The sequence below is a fragment of the Molossus molossus genome, unplaced genomic scaffold (assembly GCF_014108415.1).
Source record: "Molossus molossus isolate mMolMol1 unplaced genomic scaffold, mMolMol1.p scaffold_m16_p_23, whole genome shotgun sequence".
Taxonomy (NCBI): domain Eukaryota; kingdom Metazoa; phylum Chordata; class Mammalia; order Chiroptera; family Molossidae; genus Molossus; species Molossus molossus.
In genome coordinates this window covers 10,130,332-10,155,512 of record NW_023425359.1, presented here as the reverse complement: position 1 = coordinate 10,155,512, position 25,181 = coordinate 10,130,332, and the positions used below count along the sequence as shown (strand labels likewise).

The 25,181-nt window shown below is 41.8% G+C and overlaps 1 protein-coding gene across 1 annotated transcript in view; it reads left to right on the top strand.

Annotated features, from left to right (window-relative positions):
* The window catches only part of PLD5 (phospholipase D family member 5), a 265,792-nt gene that overhangs the window by 168,772 nt on the left and 71,839 nt on the right, over positions 1–25,181 (top strand). The window lies entirely within an intron of this gene.

Here is a 25,181-nt window from a genome sequence, read left to right as displayed (position 1 = left end):
CATAGAGGTGTATCACAGAGAAAAAAAGATAAAAAATACAGAAAAGAGCAAAACATGGAACACGGTTAAGGAGTCTAGCACAAGTATAGTTGACGTTCAAGGACTATAGGAAAGAAACAAGGGCACGAAGCAAAACCAACAAAAGACATCAAAGTATTCTACAAACACCAAGAAAGATAAGTGCAAAGAAACACAGACCTTGCCATATCATAGAAAAGTGGATGGGAACCAAAAATAGAAAAAGCTTTTTAAAACACTGAAAGCAAAAGGACATAGGACATCTGAGGGGGACACAATGAAACGGGAGCCAGAAGGCAGGGTAGTGACATCTGTAAAGTGCCGGAAGAAAATAATTTCTAACCTGAAATTCTATACCCAGCCATCATGACCTTCCAAAATGAAGACATTTTTATACAATCAGAAACTGGAAGAATTTATTTGCGGAAGACTCATTTTAAAAAATAAGGTAAACTTTTTAGTCAGGAGGAAAATTAGATATAAGTAAAGAAGGGAGGAATGAAAAACATTGGAGAGAATAAATATGTGGTCAAGTATAAATATGTTGACCATACAAAACAACATTAATAATGTTTTCTGGGGATTAAAACACCTGTAGCTAAAATAGCACAAAAAGTAAGAGGGAGACAATGGAGCTAAAACATGTAGGGTCTTTGCATTGCCCAGGATCTTGCAAAACCATCAATTTAAGGTGATCTCTAGTATATCAAGAAAACAGTTTACTATACTCACTAAAAGAGCAGGTTGGACACCTTGAAAACTAATTGCAAGATGATGTTTCAAATTCAAATATATTAGTAATTATATTAAATGTAAATTGTCTAAATTCTTCTACTAGAAGACAAAAGTTATCAGACTAGATTTTTTTTTATCTGTCTATATATATCTTACAAGAGACCCACTTTATTTATTAGGACACAAAAAGTTTGATAGCAAAAGGAATGGAAAAAATATCTTACATGTAGTATTGACCAAAAGAAAATGGATAAAACAGTTCTAATTACAAAATGAACTTTCATACAAGAAGAATTATCATAGATAAAGATGGCCATTTCATAATGATTATGAAGTCAATACAGTGGGAAGATGTAACTATGCTCATTTTTATGTAGACTTACAAACATTCCCAAACCATAAAAACTGAAAAGCAGCAGAACTAAAAGGAGACACGTTTTAACCATACATATTTGAACATAACCCCTTAGTGACAATTGGACAGCCATACAGAAAATCAGTACAGATTGGGGGATTTGAACAGTTAACACGTGGAACACCATAACTTGCAATTGCAGATTACAACATTCTTTTCCAGTGAAATGGAATTTTTGTCTGAATAGACTATATGCTGGGCCACAAAGTAACTCCTTTAACACATTTCAGAGCCCTTGAATCATACAGGCTATGATCTCTGGCTACAGTGCAATTGAGTTAGAAATGAGTAATAAAGAGATAACTAAATCTGCAGATGGTTGGAAAACAAGCATTTCATGACATATTCTAAGTAATGATGGGTCAACAACAACAAAAATCACAATGGAGATATACAACTAAAAATTCTATCATAATAATATATCAAAGTGCTAAAGTAGTGTATAGGAGGAAAATTATAGTCTTTTTTTTTTTTTTTATCCTCACCTGAGGACATTTTTCTATTTTTTGTTCAGGTAGAGTGGGAGGGGGAAAGAGGAAGAGAGAAAGAAACATCGACGTGAAGGGACACATCGAGTGGCTGCCACCCGCACGACCAACCAGGGCCGGGGACAAACTGCAACTGAGGTACACGCCCTTAGCTGGAACCGAACCCAGGTCTCTCGGGACCGCAGGCCAACGCTCTAACCGCTGAGCAAAACTGGCCAGGGCGAAAATTATAGTCTTAAATGCATGCTTTTGAAGAGAAGAAAAGCTGAAAAGCAGTTACCTAAGCCTCCATCTCAAGACAATGTCCCTGTTATGACCCGAGTCATATTTCCTAAGTCACATTGCAGGACTGGAGTTCCAGAAGTTTTATGGCATGTGAGTGAATTCCCTTTCTGTCTGTGATAAAATTCAGTTGCTTCATTTTTAAAAAGGTAATTAGCCCTGGCCAGTGTCACTCAGTTGGGTGTGGTCCTGTGCACCAAAAGGTGGCCAGTTCAATTTCTGCCAGGTCACATGCCTGGGTTGTGGGCCCTACCCCTGGTCGTGGGCGTGCAGGAGGCAGCTGATTGATGTTTTGCTCTCATATTGATGTTTCTCTCTCCCTCTCCCTTCCTCTCTCTCTAAAAGCCAATAAGAAAACCTTTAAAATTATATTTTAAAATTTTTTTAATAAAAAAGTAATTAAATTGAAGTTTTTCATACAATTTTCACACCATATGCATATGAATAAAGCTTTTCACGGTGTATTAAAAAAAAAAAAGAAAGAAAGAAAAATTTAACCCCAAGAAAGTAAAAAGAACAAATTATTAAACATAAGAGGAAAAATTAATTAATTGAAAAACAGATGCCTCAGAAAGAAATTCAACAAAGCCAAAAGTTGATTTGTGAAAAGATTGATAATTTCATAAATTACCGAGGAAAGTAGTCAAGAGAGAAAGGGAGAAGACAAAACCTAGCAATATCAGGAATGGGAAAGATCATCATCAGATACTAGAGAGATAAGAGATCATAAGAAGATGTTACAAACAACAGTGTTCTGATACACTTGAAAACTTAGATGAAATAGACAAGTGATGGAAAACGGAACACTCCCATGGAATGGTTGTAAGAATTAGCAGGTAATATGTGTAAAGCCCTAGTATTGGTCTTGGCATATAGTTAGCTCTTGATGAATGACAGTTACTACTAGAATTATCATAGATGATAGAACAAGGTCACAGAATCCCTGTGAGGAAATAATTAACAGTGTAGACTGGCAGGCACTGGCTTTGTGAGGATCGGGGGAGGGGCAGAAGAAACAGCCCTGTGGGCCCAGCAGAGCCCCCTGCACAGATTAGATGTGGGGGGAAGGGTTGTGCTTTATGGTGAGAACAGGGATGTCACAGGCAGGGGCAGTTGCAACGTTCTCTGTCCATTAAGAATGTCACATCAGCCCTGGCCGGTTGGGTTCAGCAGTTAGAGGGTTGGCCCTCAGACCAAAGAGTCACAGGTTCAATTCCAGTCAAGGGCACTAAGGGCAACTAAGGATTCTGGTCAAGGACAAAACCTAAGTTGTGGTTTTGTCCCCAGCCCTGGTTGGGCTCGTGTGGGAAGCAACCAATCGATGTGTCTCTTTCTCATCGATGTCTCTCTCTCTCCCTCCCTCCCACTCTTTCTAAAGATAAATGGGAAAAAATGTCTTCAGATGAAGATTTTTAAAAAAAAGAATGTCGCCCTGGCCGGTTTGGCTCAGCGGTTGGAGCGTCGGCCTGCGGTCCAGAGAGACCCGGGTTCGGTTCCCGCTAAGGGCATGTACCTCGGTTGCAGTTTGTCTCCGGCCCTGGTTGGTCGTGCGGGTGGCAGCCACTCGATGTGTCCCTTCACATCGATGTTTCTCTCTCTCTCTCTTCCTCTCTCTCCCTCCCGCTCTATCTGAACAAAAAATGGAAAAATGTCCTCGGGTGAGGATAAAAAAAAAAAAAAGAATGTCACACTGACATGAAAATATATGTGAAAAATACACCAGCAACAGTCTTGGAATGAAAGGGATGAACATGAAGAAAGGATACATACAACATTTATGTTGCAGTTCTAACATGAAAACCTGTTCATTTGTTCCTATAATAGCCTTAGAAATTAATACATAGCTACTGCCATTCATGGCTTTAAAATATTGATCAAGTCTTTTGATGTTTCAAAGGAGCCTTTTTCTTGGGTTTGAAAGGCATGAACTGTATGAAAAGCTAATGTTCTTAATATACAAAGACCTCTTCCTAGTCAACTACAAAAAGATGAACAACTACATTTTTTAAAATGTGACTGGGATATGAAGAGAAAACACACAGGAAAAAAATAATTGCAACAAAGCAACATAAAGCACACATAAAACAAGATTGTCAACTGCACTCACATTTAAAGAAGTACAAATTAAAACACACAGATGTAATTTTTTACCTATCAGATTGTAACTTACTTGGTTTTGACAACTTATCTCCTCTGGGCTTTGGTTTCCTCATTTATAAAATGTATGTATGGATAGAGAGAGAGCAGAAAGCTAAATAGAAAGATAGACAGATAGATGATAGACAAATGGCTCTATGTATGTGTGTAAAATATATATATATTTTTTTATTTTAGATAGAGAGGAAGGGAGAAGGAGAGAGAGAGAGAAACATGGATGAGACGGAACATCGATTGGCTGCCTCCTGCATGCCCCCCACTGGGGACTTGGCCCACAACCTGGGCATCTGTCCTGACTGGGAATCGAACCAGTGATCTCTTGGTGCATAGGTTGATGCTCAACCACTGAGCCACACTGGCCGGGCTGTGTGTAATATTTTTTAAGCCACTGATTTCTTCTTCAAGGCCTTCTCTGGTATTCCTAATACTTGCAGAGGACCTAGAGCTAAATCATAGGCAATAGATACCTTTTGGTGTATGTGAATGCATATGTGAATGAGTTGGTGGGGAGAAGCCTGCACCAGAGCCCCGAGCATGCTGATAGCCAAGGGGCCCCTTGGCACAGCCAGGCCTCCTTGGCATTGTTTTCCCCACAAAGCTCCAGTCCACGGTCTTCACTTTCAGCACACCCAAACAACCATGCTGCCACGTCTGGGAAGTCACCGACCAGCCTCTCTCTAAGGAGATTTGGAAAAGATCCTTTGTCAGTTGGAAAGGACAGTTGGTACAAGAAAATAACATCATGTTCTGGTATTTTGCCAATGGTCTTTCATTTTTAGGTTTTTGGATTGAATAGAAATCCAGAGACTTTTTAAGATCTTATAACTTCTGGGGACTCTACAAAAATAACCAGCAGGGTTTAAAATGAAATGCTTTTCAGTATGGTAAAATCTGAATCTCAGAATTCTGCACTTCTGTGGACGGCTTTCCTGGTGTCATAAACTCCACAAAGGGCGCGGGTGGGTCTGCCCAGCAGGTTCAGAAGAAAACTCAACCTTCGTGTGGAAGAGTTTGGTAACATTTACATTTTGTGGGGCTACCCTCTGATTCCTGGCTTGGTCTAAAGTAGTACCCTCTTAAATCCTTTCTTCTTTTCCTTTCTAATGAGACCAATTAATTATTAAAATATATCAGTGCCCATCATACTTCCCGAGACTTGTCTTCTGTCTGGCACTTACCTTGTTACGGTTATACTTTTTACAACTACCCAAGTTCCCTTCCCAGCACTGATGGTGGCGGTATCTTTTATTGAGCCGGGATAGAACTTAACGCAGGCAGTGGGCTGCTCCGGAAAGAGTCAACATCTAAAATGAGGAAGACAGTAAAGATCTTGTGATTGATGTTCTTTCTGTGCTACATATGACTCTTCGTCTTCTTCCAACATTCTCTCCTACCTCCTTCTTCATCAACCAGTCCTTTCGACCCATGGCTCCATCTTTACCTTGGAAATTCTTTTATTTTTCTGGGTAACGCTTGCTCTCCTTAAGCCAGAGATGTTCCATTTCCTCTGCCTTTGGGCCTAAAACATCCTGACCTTCTTTATATACTAACCTTCAGCCTCTGAACAGCCATGTCTATTCGGAGGGGGTGGAACACCCATAAGCCACCTTACCAAACCTACATAGAGACCATCTAAATTATGTGTAAAACCATCAATTCAATTCCAAGGTCATTACATTTACTTTTAAATGCTCCACAGGTCATTAACTGCCCAGAATGTGGCTTTGAACCCCTAAAACATGCCTGGTGCCATGCTTTGTGCTGGAATTAAAGAAATGAATGAAACCTAGCCCCTCACAGATATTCTATGTCTCTTTTCTTCTTTTCCTTTAGCTTTTGTTTAGGAAAGATGTTGAACAGTGACCTCATTAGAAGTCAGTCTCCTTTAAAAAAATATGTATTTTTTAATTTATTGATTTAAGAGAGAAAAGAGAAGAGGGGGAGAGAGGGAGGGAAACATCGATTTGTTCTGTTTATTTATGCATTCATTGTTTGATTCTTGTATGTGCCTGATCTGGAATCAAACACCCAATCTTGGCGTGTCAGGTGATGCTCTAACCACCTGAGCTACCTGGTCAGGGCTCAGTCCCCTTTCTGATGGACTCATTTGCAATAGCAACACCTCTGCAGTGTCGGAGCAGACCAGATTGTTGTAGAATTCTGAGCGGGAGGGCGGGATGGCCTTGAAGCTGGAGTAGCAACCTTGAGCCTGCTTCCTAGCTGGGTGTTCAGGCAGGTCATTCACTTTCCAGAGACTCCATCCCTGTGCTGGTTTAGCAGTTTCTAAGATCTTCATGGATAGGCACCAGAGAATGAGTGAATTCTCTAACCTTCGTCATTCTTTGCAATAATGAGGAAAATACTATACAGTACAAGGAAGCATTGTTGCTAATCAGGTTGATGAGTGTCATCACTTTTTCTCTCTTAATGATGAGCTGAGGACTTCTCCTTTCTTGAACTTGACCAAACCCTTGAAAATGTTAAGGCCTAATGATTTTTTTCCTATCAATTATATACACTCCAGGAGGGGAAAAACATAATAGCAATGTGTATAATATCATATCTGTCCCCATCAAGATATATAACTTCCAAAATTATCTTCATAGGTCCCTCCAAGTTATAAACGCTATTTTAAAAATTGATCATTTCCTGGACGAATTTGTACTTTGGGTGGGAAAATGCAATGGTACTCTGAATACAAGGAGAAAATGCCTGTGAACCGGAATGTTCACGAGGTGGGGTTTTAGGAGGCGGGTCTCAGCCCAGCTTCACGGGGCTGGGGTCTGGGGTGCAAAGTAGCGGGAGAAGGGGGCCTTTCCTGAAGGAGGAAGCGCCATTGCCGCCGCTGCGGGACACTGATGCTGTTTCCTTGCCACCCAGAGGAAAAGCTACTTCTCGCTTTTTTTAATTGAAAGACTTATATGTCTCTTATTTTTGTGATTATAAAAATAACATGTTCAGCCCAGTTTGGCTCAGCAGTTAGAGCGTTGGCCTGCGGTCCAGAGAGACTCGGGTTCGGTTCCCGCTAAGGGCACGTACCTCGGTTGTAGTTTGTCCCCGGCCCTGGTTGGTCGTGTGGGTGGCAGCCACTCGATGTGTCCCTTTCACATCGATGTTTCTCTCTCTCTCTCTCTCCCCCACTCTATCTGAACAAAAAGTGTAAAAATGTCCTCGGGTGAGGATAAAAAAAATAAATAAATAACATGTTCACTTTTTAAAATTCAGAATATCATGAAAGCATAAACATAAATATAATAATATCCCAATTTTCTCTCCAGAAATAAATATCTTTAACATTAGGGGGAGAATTTTTCCAAATATTTTTATACACCCACACAAACTCCTGTTGGAATATTTTTCTATTTGTCTAGATTTATAAGTTCTTCAGTAAGATTTTATAGTTGTTTTTTCTATGTATTTATACCTTTTTGATGATGTACATAGATTTTTTTTATTAATTAATATTTGTTACAGATGTTTCTCCTTTTTCCCCCACTGATTCCCCCCTCCCCCTCCCTCCCTGCCCTTTCCCCAGTTTGTTGTCCATGTCCACTGTTCATGAATACATGCATATAAGTACTGTGGTTTATCTCTGCCCCACCACCCCCTCTTCTGGGGATTGTTAGTCTGTACCCCACTTCCACGTCTCTGGGACTACCCCATTCCTCAGACTGTTATGTTCATTATATTCCACACATAAGTAAGATCATATGAAACTTGTCTTTCTCTGTTTGGCTTGTTTCACTTAGGATGATACTTTCCAGGTCCCTCCATGTAGTCTCAAAGGATAGAGATCTTTCTTTCTTATAGCTGCCTAGTACTCCATTGTGTATATGTACCACTACTTTCTTATCCATTCTTCCAATGATGGACACTTGGGCTGTTTCCAGATCTTAGCTATTGTAAATAGTGCTGCTACAAACATGGGGGTACATATATTCGTTCTGATTGGTGTTTCAGGCTTCTTAGGGTATATTCCTAGAAGTGGGATCACTGGGTCAAATGGAAGTTCAATTTTTAATTTTTTGAGGTAACACCATATTGTTTTCCATTGTGGCTGCACCAGTCTGCATTCCCACCAGCAGTGCACTAGAGTCCCCTTTTCTCCACACCCTCGCCAACACTTGTTGTTTGATGATTTGTTGATGGCGGCCATTCTGACAGGTGTGAGATGATACCTCATTGTTGTTTTAATTTGCATCTCTCTGATGATTAGTGATGTTGAGCATTTCTTCATATGTTTCTTAGCCATTTGTATGTCCTGTTTGGAGAGATGTCTGTTTAGTTCCTCTGCCCATTTTTTAATTGGGTTTTTGGTCTTCCTTTTGTGGAGTTGTATGAGCACTCTATATGTATTAGAAATTAACCCCTTATCTGATATATCATTGGCAGTTATGCTCTCCCATACAGTGGGTAGCCTTTCCGTTTTGATGATTGTGTCTTTTGCTGTGCAGAAGCTTTTGAGTTTGATGTAGTCCCATGTGTTCATTTTCTCCTTTGTTTCTATTGCCTTAGGTGATGTGTCAGTGAAAATTCTGTTGCGTATGATGTCTGAAATTTTGTTGCCTACAGTCTCTTCTAGGATTTTTATGGATTCATGAGTCACATTTACGTCTTTTATCCATTTTGAGTTTATTCTTGTGTATGGTGTAAGTTGATGGTCTAGTTTCATTTTTCTGCAAGTAGCTGTCCAATTTTCCCAGCACCATTTATTAAAGAGGCTATTCTTACTCCACTGTATGCTCTTGCCACCTTTGTCAAATATTAATTGAGCATATTGCCTTGGGTCCATTTCTGGGTTCTCTGTTCTGTTCCACTGGTCTATATGCCTGTTCTTGTACCAGTACCAGGCTGTTTTGATTACAGTGGCTTTGTAGTATAACCTGAAATCTGGTAATGTGATCCCTCTAACTTTGTTCTTTCTTTACAAGATTGCTGTGGCTATTCGAGCCATTTTTTGGTTCCATATGAACTTTTGAAGTAATTGTTCTAATTCTGTGAAGTATGTTGTTGGTATTTTGATGGGGATTGCATTGAATCTATAGATTGCTTTGGGTAATATGGACATTTTAATGATATTAATTCCCCCAATCCATGAACAGGGTATGTGCTTCCACTTTTTTATATCTTCCTCTACTTCTTTTTTCAATGACCTGTAGTTTTCTGCAAATAGGTCCTTTATTTCTTTGGTTAAGTTTATTCCTAGGTATCTTAATTTTTTTGCCGCAATGGTAAATGGGATTGCTTTCTTAGTTTCTCTTTCTGTGAGTTCATCATTGGTGTATAAGAATGCCATCAATTTCTTGACGTTAATTTTGTATCCTGCTACTTTGCCAAATTTATTTATTAAGTCTAGTAAACTTTTGATGGCGTCTTTGGGGTTTTCTATGTATAGTGTCATGTCATCTGCAAATAATGACAATTTTACTTCCTCCTTTCCAATTTGGATCCCTTTTATTTTTTCTTCCAGTCTGATTGCTGTGGCTAAGACTTCCAGTACTATGTTAAATAAGAGTGGTGAAAGTGGGCATCCTTGCCTTATTCCTTTTCTTGAGAGAAATGCTTTTAGTTTTTGCCCATTGAGTATGATGTTGGCTGTAGGTCTTTCATATATGGCCTTTATTATGTCTAGATATGATCCCTCTATTCCCACACTGCTGAGCGTTTTTATCAGAAATGGATGCTGGATTTTGTCAAAGGCTTGTTCGGCATCTATTGATATGATCATGTGGTTTTTATTCATTTTATTCATTTTATTTATATGGTGTATCACGTTTATTGATTTGCGAATATTGTACCAGCCTTGCATCCCTGGGATGAACCGCACTTGGTCATGGTGGATAATTTTTTTGGTGTATTGCTGGATCCAATTTGCTAGTATTTTGTTCAAGATTTTGGCATCTATGTTCATCAGGGATATTGGCCTGTAGTTTTCTTTCTTTGTTGTGTCTTTTTCTGGTTTTGGAATTAGAATTATGCTGGCTTCATAACACGAGTTTGGAAGTCTTCCTTCTACTTGAATTTTTTGAAATAGTTTGAGGAGAATGGGTATTAGTTCTTCTTTGAATGTTCGGTAAACCCCCCCGTGAAGCCATCCAGGCCTGGGCTTTTGTTTACTGGGAGAGTCTTGATTACATCTTCAATTTCTTCGGTTGTTATTGGTCTGTTCAAGTTTTCTATCTCTTCCTGATCCAGTTTTGGGAGACTATGTGTTTCTAGAAATTTGTCCATTTTGCTTAGATTGTCGAATTTGTTGCCATATAATTGTTCATAGTAGTTGTTAACGATCTTTTGTATTTCTGTGGTGTCAGTTGTTACCTCTCCTCTTTCATTTCTGATTTTGTGTATTTGGGTTCTCTCTCTTTGTTTCTTGGTGAGTCTAGCTAAGGGTCCATCAATCTTGTTTATCTTTTTGAAAAACCAGCTCTTTGTTTCATTGATCCTTTGAATTGTCTTGTTGGTCTCTATGTCATTTATTTCTGCTCTGATCTTTACTATTTCCTTCCTTCTACTTGCTCTGGGGTTTTCTTTTTGTTTGCTCTCTAGTTCTTTAAGTTGTGAGGTTAAATAATCTATTAGAGATTGTTCTTGTTTTTTTGAGGAAGGCCTGTAGTGATATGAACTTCCCCTCTTAGATCTGCTTTCGCTGCATCCCATAGATTTTGTGTTATTGTGTCTTCATTTTCATTGGTTTCCAGGAAGTTTTTGATTTCTTCCTTGATCTCCTGGGTGACCCATTCATTGTTTAATAACATGCTATTTAGCTTCCATGTGTTCAAATGTCTTTGTATGTTCTTCTTGTAATGATTTCTAGTTTCATGGCATTGTGATCTGAGAAGATGCTTGATATGATTTCAGTCTTCTTGAACTTGTATAGACTTAGTTTGTGCCCTAACATGTGGTCTATCTTTGAGAATGTCCCATGTGCACTTGAGAAGAATGTGAATTCTGTAGTTTTGGGGTGTAATTCTCTGTAGATATCTATTAAATCCATTTGGTCTAGTGCTTCATTTAGAGTCTCTGTTTCCTTGCTAATTTTTTGTCTAGAGGATCTATCCAGTGATGTCAGTGGGGTGTTGAAGTCCCCCTGCTATGATTGTATTGCTATCGATTTCTCCTTTGAAGTCCTACAGAAGATTTTTAATATATTTTGGTGTTCCTATAATGGGTGCATATATGTTTATCAAGGTTATATCTTCCTGTTGGAGAGATCCTTTCAATATTATGCAGTGGCCTTCTTTGTCTCTAGTTATGGCCTTCATTTTGAAATCTATTTTATCAGATATGAGTATTGCTACCCCAGCTTTTTTTTTTCCTTTGCATATGCTTGGAAGATTTTTTTTCCATTCCTTCAGTTTCAATCTATGTGAGTCTTTTGTTGTGAGGTGGGTCTCTTGTAAACAACATATAGATGAGTCATGCTTTCTTATCCAATCAGCTACTCTGTGTCTCTTTATGGGAGCATTCAATCCATTTACATGTAAGGTGATTATTGTTATGTACTTATTTATTGCCATTTTTGTTTAGAGTGGTTCTATTTTTCTTCCCATTTCTCCTGCTAATTACAGCAGTCCTCTTAACATTTCTTGCAGTGCTGGTTTGGTGCTAATGTATTCCCTTAGCCTTTTTTTTGTCTGGGAAGCTCTTTATTTGACCCTCTATTTTGAATGATAGCCTTGCTGGGTAGAGTAGTCTTAGATTCAGATCCTTGTTTTTCATGACCTTGATTACTTCATGCCATTCCCTTCTGGCCTGTAGTGTTTCTTGTGAGAAGTCAGCTGAGAGCCTTATGGGGTTTCCTTTGTAGGTAACCTGTTGCTTATCTCTTGCTGCTTTTAGGATTCTCTCTTTGTCTTTAATTTGTGGCAGTTTGATTACTATGTATCTTGGTGTGGGCCTGTTTGGGTTCTTCTTACCTGGGGCTCTCTGTGCTTCTTGAACTTGAATGCCTTCTTCCTTCACCAAATTAGGGAAGTTTTCTGTCACTATTTCTTTGAATATATTTTCTAACTCTTGCTCATTTTCTTCTTCTTCAGGGACTCCTATGATGCGAATATTCCGTTTCCAGTTGTCCCACAGTTCTCTTAAGCTGTCTTCCTGTTTTTTAATCGTCTTTTCCTTTTGGTTTTCTGATTGGTTGATTTTTTCTACCCTGTCTTCTAATTCACTGATCTGGTCCTCAGCTTTTCCTACTCTGCTTTTTAGACCTTCCAATGTGTTTTTCATTTCTGATGTCATTCTTCATTTCTTCTTGGTGGTTTTTAATTTCCAACTGGTTGATTTTCAACATTTCTATGTCTTTACTCATGGTGCTCATGTCCTTACACATGCTGTTGAGCTTCCGCAACATCATGGCTCTAAATTCTAGTTCTGTTAACTTGCTTAATTCCACCTCATTTATCTCATCTTCGGTAGAGGTCTCTTGTTGTTTCATTTGGCTTTTGTTTCTGTTTTTCACCATTTTGGCTATCACAGTGGGCTTTGGAGTCTGCCAAATTTTCCCTGTGGGTGTTGCTGTTCTGCTGTTTGTGGCTCCCTCTCCTGGGTTTGGATGAGCCAGGGAGGACCCACTTTAAACACCACTGTCAAGTCTTCGCTTTTCTGGTTAGTGTTGCTAGCCCAGGGAATGGTAGTGTTGCTAGCCCAGGGAATGGTAGTTATCCTACAGCTTTTTTTGCCTGGAGGCTATTAGTAGAGGTCACCTGAAGAACATTGGTTTCTGAGTTGCCTGAAAAACTCTCTCAGGTGCTCAGTGTAAGAGGATTTCCTGAGGGTGGGGCAGCTGCTGGTTGTTAATGGGCCTCAATTAGCATTTCAATGGCCACCAGGTGGGGTTGAATCTCTGAGGGAAGGGCTGCTGCCTCTCCCCAGGGCCCTGGGAAGGAGTAAGATGACCACAGTCCTGCGTAGCTGCACTCAGCGAAAGCTCTGAGCACCCTCCAAAACCCGAGTGTCCCCACACAGTTCCAGTCCAGTCTGCCTTCCCTCTGCCGGAGCCCAAGGTGAGTGGCTGCTGCCAATTTAGCCTCTGTCCAGACTCTGCGTTGTGGAGCCGCCTGGGACTGTTAACTGGAAGGTGCTGCTTCCAGCCAAGGGCGGCCACGGCTGTGCACCAGCCCAGGGCGTGGCACTCAGCAGAAACCCCAGGACTAAGCCGCAGTGGACACTGCCGAGGTGGCAGCAGCTTCCAGCAGAGCCCCCTGGTCCCAGAGAGTCCGTGTGGCACCAGCCGAGGGCTTAGCAGGCAGCAGAGTTCACAGGACTCAGGCGGGGTCGCAGGGGAGGCGGCAGCAACTTCCTGCCGAGCCCCCTGGTCCCCGCCCAGGCCGCTGCGGACCGTGGGCTCCCGGCCCCCTCTCGCGTCCTCGCAAGCCTACTAGGATTGAGTCGGTGACCCTGGTTATGTGTTCCTCCAAGGTGTCTTTCGGTTGCCCCTTCCTGACGATTTGCATTTATTTTCATTGTAAATCCAGTTTGGTCCTGGGAGATGGTCTGTGTAGCTCCATTCACTCCGCCGCCATTTTTCTGTCTCTAGACTTTTTTATATTCTAATTTCTAGCCAATTATTGATATTTCAGAACAAAGGTTTTTATCATTTATCTAGACCCCTTGTCTTTTTTAAATTCAAGAATCCTTTTGTTATACTCTGTTGGGTTTTTCAGGTATAATGTTCAAAACACCAGTAAAAGAGAGACTTTTATCTCTTCTGTTTCATTTTCTATAGTTTTCCCCCCCCATTTTTAATGGAATTTTTGAACAATTAAATTATAGTGAACAATTACTCTATATTCTTAATTTTAATGAAAATAGTGTTACAGTTTTACTATTAAAGTGGAATTCTTTTGGCCCAGCCTGTTTGGCTCAGCAGTTAAACGTTGGCCCATGGACCAGAGTCCCGGGTTCAGTTCCCACTAAGGGCACGTACCTCGGTTGCAGTTTTTCCCCAGCCCGGATGGGGTTGTGTGGGTGGCAGCCAGTCTGTGTGTCTCTCTTACATCTATGTTTCTCTCTTTTTCTTCCTCCCTCTCTCCCTTCCACTGCATCTGAGGATAAATGCAAAAAAAAAAAAAAAAAAAGTCCTTGGGTGAGGATAAAAATAATAATAATAATAATTTTTTCTGTTCACACTGAACATTAGTAACAACTGATCCACAGACAGCGATCACACTTCCTTTTGTACAAATTTCCCTTTTAATTAATGATTCTATGCCTTTCCTATTAAATCATCTCAAAAGACAACATAGAACCTTCACGTAATTGGGCACATCAGCCCATCCATCTTATTAGCTTTTCCTTGGAGGTCCTTCCTGGGCCCCTCGGTCATCCTCCCGGCAGGGACCGTCCCAAGGCTCTCTGGGTGATCACACAGGGCTCTCTCTCACCCTCGGGAGGGTGTTCAGTTTGCTTCTGTCTTATGTAGGGTCTTCTACAGCTTTTCCCTTTTTCCCCTCATTATGTTGGAGCCCATTCTCCAGTAGCTAACTTCGGAGAGAGGTTGGACTTAACACCTTTCGTACCCGAAAATGTGTTTATTTTATCCTCAGTCTTTGTTAGATATAGGAACTTAGTTCCCCTGGAACTATTTCTTAGTTTTCATTGTTACTATAAAATATCTGGTATAATTCAGATTTACTACTAATCTTTGTATGTTAATCTTTTATTCCTCTCCGAAAGCTTTTAGAATCTTATTTACTTCCAATACTCTGAAAACTTGCTGTATGTGTGTGAGTCTCTTAAAATTCTGTGCCCAGGAATTGGTAGGTTTTTATAAGTTAGAAACTCTTGTTCTTCAGTTCTTGGAAGTTTTGCTTTGCAATTTATAATTTCTTCTCTTTTGATTTTGGTTCTCCCTGGACCTACCATAATTGGATTCTTAATGTCTTAGTCAAATCCTCTCATTTCTGACTTTTTTATCGCATTTATCATCCTTTTTCTACTTTCGGAGAGATGGCTTTTTCTCCCTGTGAGACTTTAACTGCGGTATTAGGTCCCCAGGTAAATTCTCCATGCACCAACTGCTCAGCGATCATCTGTTTCTTCATGTCTGTGTTGTAAATTCCTGCATTTGAACTTGGACATCACTGACGGTCCTGTATTAATTACACTGCCTTGATCGAATTCGCGTTTTGGATCCTTTTTATTTCCAAGAACATTTTCTTGTTCTTAGGTGATGCTCTCGCAGTGTCTTCTCGAATGTCCTTCAGAATCCCTGTCTTGCATTCGCTCTGCCTCAGTGCCAGCCATATGCTTCTTTTCCTGGGCGGCCTCCTCGGAGCTGTTGACTTGTGTTAGAGGGAGTGTCATGTTCCACCAAGCGGGCTCGTCACCCCAGGAGCCTGGCAGACCAGGCTGCGCACGTCTGGCCCTCCTGGGGCCGCAAAGTAAACAGAGTAGTGTGGGTCCCCGTCCTCCATGTCACAGACAGCGCTGGGCTCTGACAGGCCACCTCCTTCCGGTGGCTCCCAACAGCGGCCCGGAGCGCTCCTCGTTCCCCGCTCCCCACCTTGGTGGCTATGCGGAGTGTGGTGCTGCCTCCGCAGGGAGGGAAGAGACAGGAAGTCATTGCACCTGCTCTGCACCAACCTCCCAGACCCTGTCACACTGTAAATAACTCATGAGCCACTGGAGATCATGTTTTTGCTTATGTGTTTTGAGTATGACATTTTTCCTTTTTTATTTTTCTTTATTGATTTTAGAGAGAGAGAGAGAGGAAGGGAGGGGGGAGAGAGATGGAAACTTTGATGAGATCGACTGGCCGCCTCCTGCACGCCCCCCACTAGGGATTGAGCCCACAACCTGGGCATGTGTCCTGACTGAGAATCAAACTGGTGACCTCTTGGTGCATGAGTCGATGCTCAACCACTGAACTACCCCGGCTAGGCCAACATTTTTCTTTTTTATGTGTAATTGAGGAAGTATAATTTATGCAAATTTTATTTTTAAGCACAACTTTTCTTTTTAAGCCTGGTGGTTTCTTAAATCAACCATTCCTACAGATCGCTTACCTGTTGGGCTATGGGGCAATCATCAAAGCACAGTATTTCCTTAGAGGCAGAATATTCTAATTATAATAAAAAAATATGTGAGAGGGAAGAGACAACTTCTAGAAACTACCCTCGGAGTCTAAATCTATAGACTAAAAGCACAGTAGCAAAAGCAACCTGTGAAAAATTCACAACCTACTTCTGACAGTATGTGAATAGCTATGTTAACACTAAAATGGAAATGTGCCCTCGAATTCATTTCTTTCCACAACTGGAACGTGTAATTGATTATCTTAAAATTTTTCTGAATACCGTTCACTGAATGATGAGAAAGCGGAGCTGTCGTGACAGGTGGTTCGACCCTTTCTGTTCCTCTCCGCCTTCCAGCCAATGGATTCCGAAAATCTTGCTAATTAAATTGCTTCAACTGTACTGGTCTTATGAAAACTCCCAAGAACAGGCCAACTCTGACCTTTTCATTCCCCACACAAATTAATACGTTCAGGAGAAGAAGCACTTGATTGATGAGACAGATTCCTGCTGCAAACTTGGCTTTCAGGAAAGATCTGGAGCCTGTCCAGAAATCTGTACTTACTGATGCGGATGCATTTCTCTTTGATGCCACAAAAGCTGGTAATAAACTCTTTTTTGATAATGCTCTTAGGGATACATGTGCATATGATAAAATACTTAAAAACAAGACAGTGGTAAGCACTAGACTCGGGACCGCAGTTGCGTCGGAGGGAAGTGGTGGGGGTGTGGGATCAAACAGGACTCACAGCGTCCAGCAGGAATTCAAATTCTTGGGACTGTCCACATGTGGGCAAGGTCAGTCTTTGTTCTGGGGGCTTCTGTGCATTAGCAGTATCCTTGAACTCGACCCACTCTGGCCAGTGACAACCAAATATGTCTCTGGATATAGCCCCATGTGCCCCGGGGACAGGGACAGAATTGCCACTGATTGGAAGCACTGCTATCATAGGGTTGTTAAGGCTCCAGGGTTCAGTAAGATGGAAGGTTCACAGGTGTCGGTATGTATATGGTGCTTCTTGTAATTTACACATACTCTCTTTTTAAATTTTTTTTTATTTTTTATTATCCTCACCCGAGGACATTTTTCCATTTTTTGTTCAGGTAGAATAGGAGGGGGAGAGAGGAACAGAGAGAGAGAGAGAAACATCGATGTGAAAGGAACACATCGAGTGGCTGCCACCCGCACGACTGACCAGAGCCAGGGACAAACTGCAACGGAGGTACGTGCCCTTAGCGGGAACCTAACCTGGGTCTCTCAGGACCGCGGGCCAACGCTCTAACCACTGAGCCAAACCCGCCAGGGCACACATACTCTCTTTTTAAAATTTTTTTTTTTTATTGATTCAAGAGAGAGAGGAAGGGAGAGGGAGAGAGAGGTAGAAACATGGATGAACGAGAACATCAATTGGCCGGCTCCTGCCTGCCCCCCACTGGGGATCGGGCCCACAACCTGGGCATGTGTCCTAATCGGGAATTCAACCGGCGACCTCTTGGTGCATGGGGCGACGCTCAACCACTGAGCCACACCGGCCGGGCTATGTATACTCTCTTGAATCTATAAATGTTAGATCATAACATTTATTAAAGCTGCTGATAATATGCTTTCAAAGGTGAGTTTCTGGAAATAAACTTGGAAGTGGGATTTGCTCGATTTTCATCATGGTGATCCACGGGGAATGGGGAGGTTTATTTTTACTTTTTAACCACAAGGTACTCCAGTCTTGACTTTTGCGTCATTGTGATAAGTATTTTGACAGTATGCTTATTTTAAATCTTCAAAATCTGAAACACTTAATTGTGCAGTTTATGCTACAAATTGCATGAGTGTTCAGGCTAGAATGGAATATTTTTAGTCAAATATTTTATATATGTGTGTGTGTGTGTAAAGATTGTGGGACTTCTAGAATTGTGTGTGCACAAAATGAAGTACAAAATTATGTGATTAATACCATAAAAGTAACAGTAAAGAAACAGAACGCCTCCAAAACCAGCTTAAATAACAGGTAATTTGTTCTTAGGACTTAGAGGAACTCCGGCTACAAAGTGGAGCTGGCCTGAGGGGACAGGCTGGCCTTGGACTCTGTCCCACCGCTGCTCATTCTCCCGTTACTCTCTTGGGGGGACATTGTCTCTTTATCTCTTCTCCTCGTGTATCTGGTTTCTGCCTTCTCTCTCTCTCTCAAGCCTGCCTCCTCCTGTGGACTTGGACAGTCGTGGTCACCTCCGTATGTGTATGACTCTGTAGCACAGCTTCTTTGAACTCACTTTGTGACTCAGTATTGAAGTCCCCAAAGGAGGAAATTTGATTGGGTTAGCTTAGGTCAGGTGTCTACATTTAGTTCATCAGCTGTGGCCAAATATAGGGCATCCCCAAAAATGTCTACACAGCTTTGAATAATTATAAAGCCACTATTTATTGAAATGCATTTCATCTTCAAAATGTAATAGAATCTACAGACACCCTGTATACATTTTTGGAGGACACCCTGTAGAGATGGAATTGATTCAGATCCTACCTAGACCACCCCATTCTGCGTCATGCGGGTACATCTTGCCCTCTAAGGACAGGGTGTTGACCAGGAAGAAATGGTGAACATCTAAACTGTATGTAACATCAACTAAAAAATATCCTGGGAAGCTTTTGTTTCTCTTCTGAGAGAGACAGAAAGAGAACCACTACGTGTCTAGAAACTACTCTTGATTATATAAATCTAAGCATAGGTAGAATTAAACTCTTCTTATCTGCACTTTGACCAAATGGTCTTCCAAGTGGCTCATTGCCCCTGAGTTATTCTCCTTATGAGTAAGTGTATGTGGACACCCCAGCACTAATCTTCAAAATCTCTACCATCCATCCCATTTGAGAACCCTGGTCTCATATTAATCTAGGGAGAACAAGACATTTTTGCAGCTTCACAATGGAAATGATAAATAATTCTTTAGCAATTTTAGATTGGAATAAGTACCCTGAGATGATGAATTAACTACCACTCAACAAATATCTGATATTATTTGCAGATCTATTTCTGATGAAAATGTGAGTACGGTCATGTGCTGTTTAATAACGGGGTTCTGTTCCCAGAAATGTCTTTGGGTGATTGTGGCATTGTGCAAACATCACAGAGTGCACTTATACAAGCCTAGATAGTGTTGCCTACTACGTGCCTAGTGCATGGTACAGCCATTGATCCCAGCTACACACCTGGATAGCATGTTACTGAATCAAACCACATGAGATTAAATAAAGCACAAAGAAAAGGATGCAGTCAGTAAACACAGGACACAAGAGACTGCTACCAGTGTAACATGGCACACTGTTCCACAGCCAGGTTTTCTTTCTAAGTAGAAAGAGCACACTCTAAAATAGCAATTAGAAGTATAGTAAATACATAGACCAGTAACAGTCATTTATTGTCATCACATACTGTACACAGTTGTATGTGCTGTGCTCTATATGACTATCAGCGCAGTAGGTGTGTTGACACCAGCATCACCCCACACATGATCATGCACTGTGCTGACCGTCCAGTGTCACTAGGCAATGGGAATGTTTCAGCTCCATTATCATCTTATGGGACCACCGTTGTACATCTGGGCCATTGTTGACCGAATGGTCACTATGGCACCTGACTGTATAGGGGTTTTTAAGTTGATGATAAAGAAGCAGATTCCCAAGCATAGTCTCATCCTAAAAATAGTATAATAAGCACAGATGAAAAGATGGTCCCCTTGGGTCTGCATTACAGGAAAGTGGCGTTGACTTTGAACTACACCCAGGTACTGTCATCCATGTCTGCATCACATGTAAAAAACAGTAAGGTAGGCTGTGGCCAGGTAGCTCAAGTGGTTAGAGCGTCATCCTGATAATACCAAGGTTGCAGGTTCAATAGCCAGTCAGGGCATATACAAGAATCAACCAATGAATGTATGAATAAGTGGAACAACAAATCAATGTTCCTCTCTGTCTCTCTCTGAATCTCAAATCAATTAAAAAACAATGAAGTACACTGAAATCTGATAAGGCAAACATTAGGGTCCCTGCAAGAGAACAGTGCTGTAGGTGAGATAGTTATAATTCCACTGAATGGGACATGGGACCGATGATAAGCCAGTCTGATGCTGGCAAGTCTTCCTAGGGGAAGACTCTGGAGAATAGCAGGCAATTTGATTCTCCAATGTGGTAACATAATTTCCAACTCATTGTGGCATTATACGTTTTTCTTTAAATAATTTTTAATTCATAAATAACATTCTAGTTAACATTTTCCTTTTTTCTATGAAATTTTAATGGAGTATCCTCTTCATTGAAAGTATGTATGCACAAAATAAAGGACACTATTACCGGGCTAATACCATAAGAATAACTTAGCAAAGAAACAGAATCTCTCTGAAACCGGGAGCATTTTCTATTAAATGTCAACAGAGCATCTCTGTTAAAATTCAGAGGAGTTGTAATAGCAGACTGGAATGTCCTGATTTTAATGTTTTACTTCCCGAAAAGGATGTACCCTGGCCGGTTTGGTTCAGTGGTTGGAGTATCGGCCTGCGGACCAGAGAGTCCCAGGTTCAGTTCCCATTAGGGGCATGTACCAAAAATAAATAAATAAATAAACAAATAAGTAAGTAAGTAAGTAAGTATATAAAATGCCCTGGCCGGTTTGGCTCAGCAGTTGGAGCGTCCGCCTGTGGTCTGGAGAGACCCGGGTTCGGTTCCCGCTAAGGGCACGTACCTCGGTTGCAGTTTGTTCCTGGTCCTGGTTGGTTGTGCGGGTAGTAGCCACTCGATGTGTCCCTTCACATCGATGTTTCCCTCTCTCTCTTCCTCCCTCTCCCTCCCACTCTATCTGTACAAAAAATGGAAAAAAGTCCTCGGGTGAGGATAAAAAAAAAAAACAAAAAAAAAAAACTCAGAGGAGTTGTAATAGCAGATTGGAATGTCCTGATTTTAATGTTTTACTTCCCGAAAAGGATGTAAAACATGGGAATCACCCACACCGCTTTATCGAGATTAGTGCCACCGACCAGGACCTGACCACCCACCACCACGTCAGCACGTGTTCAGTTTTTTGATGATCTAATTAGGGCTTCCTAGATATCATGAACGTATCTTATAAAGCATTTATAGAAATAAGTCCATACATTGAGTTTTCACTTTTGGCATCTAGAAACATTACTCTGAATTGCCGATGATCCTATTAACCATCTGTTAATCAAGTGGATGATCAGGCCAAACAGGAGGATGTGCGGAGCTCCCGGCCACCAGCACCACAGCCTCGCACAGCGCCAGCCGGTGGTCCTGGCGTGTTGCTGTGGTGCGCGCCTCTGCCCGGCGTCTCTCCCCGGCGTCCGAGGCCTCTGTACGGTGGGTCGTAGGCTGCAAACGGAGAGGCCAGCACATTATCTTCTGTTAAAAATGAAATCTAGAAAAATGAGAATTGGTTAATCGAACCTAAGTAAATACATTTTCAAAGCTGTTGAAAAAGGGATTTCTTTGAATTAAGCTTTTAAAGATATTCTATAATCTTAAAAGTCTATAATATTTAATGTTTATATTAAAATGCATGTGGCCATCTTTGCCAGTTGATTCCAGCATAAGGCTGTGAAGTAAACTGACATGTAGTTTGTGTACATATGTCACTACTACTCCTGCAAGGGCTGCATTAAAGACTTTTTTTAGTGAAGTATGTTTTGTAGTCAGACACATTCGATTTTAATCCTCTCTTTAGATAACATTTTTAAAAACAGTAGGCTGAGGATAATTTCTATAACCAACCAACCAAGATATTTTAGAAGTACCTATAAAATTCTCTTAAGTAAAATATTGAATAATGTGCTTGTAATAAACTGAGGGACATGTTGAAAATGACTAAATATATATATCTATCCAGGTATATGGCCCTGGCCGGTTTTGGCTCAGCGGTTAGAGCGTTGGCCCATGGACCAGAGAGTCCCGGGTTCGGTTCCCACTAAGGGCATATACCTTGGTTGCAGTTTGTCCCCAGCCTCGCTTAGGGTTGTGCAGGTGGCAACCACTCGATGTGTCTCTCTCACATCGATGTTTCTCTCTCTCTCTCTTCCCCCTTCTCTCCTTCCCACTCTGTCTGATGATAGATGCAAAAAATATCTTCAGGTGAGGATAAAAAAAAAAAAAGATAAAAGGATATATCTTTAGAGATAGAGAATAAATAGAAAAACAAAGAGATTCTTAATTGGAAAGTGATATTCTACAAATCATAGGCAGAAAAATATTTTTCCAGATGTGTCATCAGATATTTTCAGTTGATTATTTTACACCATGTCCAGTGGTTTATTATAGACTAAAATTAGGAAAATACAACATACCACGTGGGATAGTTGTAACGTGGCTGTGTTGGCACTGGGAACACACAGAGGTTCAATGAACGGAAGTTACTCTTATTACAGTTGTTTGATCTCTACATCTAGCTCTGGATTGTTTTAAATATTATGCTTTATTCAGTATGCCTGAATTTTAATCAGACACCTTAGGTCTTTCGTTCCTAATGTCATATAGCACAACAGACGTTTGCTGGAGGAAAGCCCATTCCTCTGTAAGGTCGTTTTAGGCATCGATAAGTAACTGACGAGGCTCCGGATGGAGGGTGGTCACAAGGTCACAAGGTGGACCACACAAAGCCTGTGGCTCCCGAAATCATAACTCTTTAAGCTGAGCTGCCAAGTAAAGTAATATAGCACTTTTAGGGAGATGGATACGCAGAGACGTCAGAAGGGATGGTCCCTGTTTGGCCCTTCAGATGGGCCCAGTGTTCCCTCAGATGGGCCAATGGACTAGGGCTGCAGGGGGCATGAGCCAGGCCCCATGGGGAGTCTAAGAACCAATAAACAGTCCATGCAAGGTAACAGCTGGCCATGGGGTCAAATTTAAGGCACAGCGTCCTAGGCCAAGAGGTGACTGCCAGCCAATGTCACAGAGAGTTAAAGATGTTTCTAGACAGAGTAGGGAGGCAGGCAATGGCCTGACCATAGGCACATGTTGAAGATGGACTCGGAGGCAAATGTCAAGGTCACCGTCACTGTCTTCCTTCCAGAGACAAGATGCTTCCTTCCACGCTGTTTAGTCCAGTGCCACTGAAGGGCACGGCCAGGTAAACTGCCTGGATCCCTGTGATGGGGTGAATTGTGTCCCCCGAAAGCAATGTTGAATGTGACTTCATTTGGAAATAGGGCCTCTGCAAGTGTAGTTAGTTACGTTGAGGTCATACCACAGTGAGGTGGGCCCTTCAGCCGACCTGACCAGTAGGAAGAGGAGAAAGCAGAGACAAGGGGACGTCAGGTGACAACAGGTGGAGACTGGAGTGATGCAGCTACAAGCCCAAGACCGACGGCCACCAGCAGGAGCTAAGAGGCGAGGAGAGACTCTCCCGCAGTTTCAGAGGGAGCAGGACCCTGCCGGCACTTTGACGTTGGACGTCTGACTTCCAGAACTGACTGAATAAACTCCTGCTGTTTCAAGCCACCCGGTTGAGTCCTGTGTCAAGGAGTGGTCGGAATGAATAGTCGCGAAGACTCACGCTGCTGTCCATCCACAGTGGGGCGCTGGAGGCTGCGTATCTGGGGCAGGGCGCACCCTGCATGCAGACTGGGGTCTTACCGTAATTATCGTGGTAACGACCCACTGAGACATGGCGATTCTGCGATGAGATCCGCTGCTCCTCCTCTGGGGCCTGTCCCTACTCTAGGTTACTATCTGGGATGGCTGGAGGCTGAGGGACACCCCACCCCACCCCCAGTTCTAGAATAAAGAACTTACTCCACCCACGAGAACATCTCCTTGGGTGCAGGCTTCCCCTCCGGTCCCCTCCCAACCCCATAGCCTCTTCACCCTCCTGCCACAGGAGCCCAGATACTTCACATCTTCTCAAGAGTCCCGGGTCAAGTTTATAGTGTGTATCACTCCCCCATCCGACACCCCAGAATGTATCCTTCTGCACATGATACTATGTTTTCCTCTGGTCATGAAGGTTCTGACAGTAACATGGGCCACTCGCTACACCCTCATCGTTAATACTGAATGTGGAAACAATAGCTTAGTTCATTAAATGTATGCAGGTAGGTCTTTCATTTTAAAGAAATGGGCCTTTAGCCCTGGCCGGTTTGGCTCAGCGGTTAGAGTGTCGGCCTGTGGTCCGGAGAGACCCGGGTTCGGTTCCTGCTAGGGGCACGTACCTTGGTTGCAGTTTGTCCCCAGCCCTGGTTGGGTCGTGTGGGTGGCAGCCACTCGATGTGTCGCTTTCACGTGGATGTTTCTCTCTCTTTCTCTCCCTCTCACTCTATCTGAACAAAATATCGAAAAATGTCCTCAGGTGAGGATAAAAAAAAAAATAAAAAAAAAGAAATGGGCCTTTAGCAGAAATTTCTTTAAATGGTTTTGCATTCAATGGATCATAGATTCATATACTTGAAACCTAAATAATCTTATTAACCAATGTCACCGCAATAAATTTTAAAAAGTTTTTTAAAAGGAGAAAGAAGAGAGAGGTTGTAAGTGCCAAGGTGACAGTACATGGCAGCTCGCCAGCTAGTTAGGACACATCATACTTAGAATGGGTGGTTACCTCAGACCTGAAACTGCTTTTTAAAGACATTTTAACAATAGTCTGAGTGACCTAGTTAACCATTCCAGGTTGTATTTTAAGGTTTGAATCAACATTGTTGCTTCAATTCAGGACTATCAGATAAAGAAAGGTGAGGAAGAGCCCTGGCCGGTTTGGCTCAGTGGTTAGAGCGTCGGCCTGCGGTCCAGAGAGACCTGGGTTCGGTTCTCGCTGAGGGCACGTACCTTGGTTGCAGTTTGTCCCCGGCCCTGGTTGGGTCGTGTGGGTGGCAACCACTCGATGTGTCGCTTTCACGTCGATGTTTCTCTCTCTCTCTCCCTCTCCCTCTATCTGAACAAAATATCAAAAAATGTCCTCGGGTGAGGATAAAAAAAAAAGAAAAGAAAGAAAGAAAGAAAGGTGAGGAAGAGACCCGGATCAAAATTAAGTGACCAGGAGGAAAGTGAAGTAGACAAATGAAAGAGTAAAGGATGAA